Genomic DNA, 2519 nt, shown 5'->3' with positions numbered 1-2519 from the left:
ACAAAGCAAGTTCCAGGACAGCCAGGGCTACACACACAAAAACCCAAAATAAATAAGGAGGGGATTTTCTTTTTTATTTGTTTTAGAGTCTCATTGTAGCCCAGGCTGTCCTCCAGATCATTATGTATCCAAGCATGACCTGAAACACCCTGAGGTTTCTGCCTTCACCTCCCAAATGCATTACAGGTATGAAACAACTCACCCAGTTTAATGATGTACTGGGGTTCAAAGCCAAGTCTTCCTGCATCCTAAGGTAAGTGTTCTATCAAGTCACCTCCCTGGACAATCTCTTGTCATTTTATTTGTTTGTTTGTTTGTTTGTTTGTTTAGAGACAGGTCGTACTTAGCCCAAGTTGGCCTTGAATGGTGTGCAGCACTCCCAGTGCCCTAATCCTGATAGGATATCGACAGAGAGAAACTTGAGGGAGGAGAGAACTTGACTGGGTTATCCTTCCACATTATAGACTATCATCAAGGGAAGCCAAGGCAGGAGCTTGGAGGCAGGAGCAGAAGCAGAGACCACAGAGGAGTGCTCTTGCTCTCTGTGGTTTGCTCAGCTATCTTTCCTATAAATCCCAGGCCCATCTGCCTAGGGACGCTGCTGCCCAAAGTGGACTGGACCCTCCCATCTGAACCAGCAGTCAAGAAAATATCCCCGCAGACATGCTCACGGGCCAATCCAATGGAGGCCATGCCTCAGCTGAGAGTCCCTCTCTATCTGTCTAGATTGACACCAACTGTGACGCCAGCTTATTTACTTATTTGTATCAGAGTTAACTCGTATTTCCCAGTACGGAGTCTTATTTCTTTCAGTACAAGCCCGTGTCTTTCCATATGGATTCCTGTTTGTTTGATGGGTTATGGTTCTTTGCTAAGGTTATTTAATTTAATCTTCCATTTGTCCTAGATTTGGTCACAGGGATCCTCTCCAAGACACCTCCCTTTGGCCTTTGGCACCCTCCCCTCCCCATCCCTGAGTATTCCCTAATCTTCTCTCTGTGTGTAGGTCTGTGTGTGCGCGCACGCACGCGCATGGGCATGTGTGTGGTGGCACTGCCCGCCTTTATTTTTTAAGATTTATTTATTTATTTTTATGTGCATTTAGTGTTTTATCTGCCTGTACCTGTGCATCGGGTACATGCAGTGCCTGTGAAGACCAGAAGAGGGCGCTACCAGAGCTGGTGTTCAGCAGTTCTCAGCAGTTCAGCTGGGTCCTCAAGAGCCACAAATGCTCTTAACCCTTAAGTCATCCCTCCAGACCCACACCTTGCTTTTTTGAGGTAGGGTCTGTCATTAGCCGGGAACTCTTGGCTGCCTGTCTGTCAGTCTGTCTCCTAGAAATTCTATCTCTATCCCTTATATTCTATCTCTTATCCCTTATATCAACGTATCACCACGTACAGGTTTTCCTCTGGGCCATCACACCAAACCTCTATTTGGATTCTCTCTAGATCACCTCTTCTTAAAATGAAGAAGCTAAAGTGGGCTGCAGACCTGTAATCCCAGCACTTCAAAAACTGAGTTCAAGGATAGTGGAAGATACACGGTAAAATTCTGTCTCAAGTTCAAGGCTACCCTGGTCTATGAAGCAATTTCAGGCCAGCTAGGGCTACCCAATGACACCCTCTTTCAATAAAAAATAAATTAATTAATTAAAAATAAAAGTCAAATATAAATAAATAAGTCATGTTTAGGCAAAGAGGGACGGAATGACTTTTCTACGTTTTCCTGGCAGGACAGGATTTGAATGCAGGCTACAGGATTTAAATGCAGGCAGTATGATTTAGAATCAAAGGTTTCTATTCTCAGCCTGTGCTCTGTGACCCCTTCAGGGTCAAGTGACCGTCTCACAGGTGTCACATACCAGATATGCTGCATGTCAGACATTTACATTACAATTCATAACAGTAGCAAAATTTCAGCTATAGGGTAGCAATGAAATAATCTACAGTTAGGAGTCACCCCAACGCAGGAATTGTACTAAAGTGTCACAGCGTTCAGAAGATTGAGACCCACTAGTTTAGACAGTATTTCATTATGTACCCTACGCTGGCCTGGAACTCACTATGTAGCTCAGGCCACAGACTCACAGCCATCCTGCCTCAGCCTCCTGAATGCTGGGATCACAGACTGATAGACCATGTGCAGCTCAGATCTATGCTCTTAACGACGACCCTCTGGCCTTCCTAACAATAGGAGGACAGGCTGTGTGGGTGCTCAGTGGTCCTACCTTCCCTCCTGCCCACACATAATTCCTTTGTAACATGTATTTACTTATTTTGTCTGTATGGCACACAAGTGGGGGGGTCAGAGGAAAAGCGATTATTTTCCCCACCATATGGGCTTCACGGACTAACTGAAGTTCTCAGGCTTGGTAGCAAGAACCTTTTACCCAACAACCCATCGCGGCAGCTTTTTTTTTTTTTTCCTTTCCTTTCCTTTCCTTTCCTTTCCTTTCCTTTCCTTTCCTTTCCTTTCCTTTCCTTTCCTTTCCTTCCCTTCCCTTCCCTTCCCTTCCC

The sequence above is a fragment of the Mus caroli genome, chromosome 7 (genome assembly GCF_900094665.2).
Source record: "Mus caroli chromosome 7, CAROLI_EIJ_v1.1, whole genome shotgun sequence".
Classification (NCBI taxonomy): Eukaryota; Metazoa; Chordata; class Mammalia; order Rodentia; family Muridae; genus Mus; species Mus caroli.
This window is presented reverse-complemented; position numbering follows the sequence as displayed.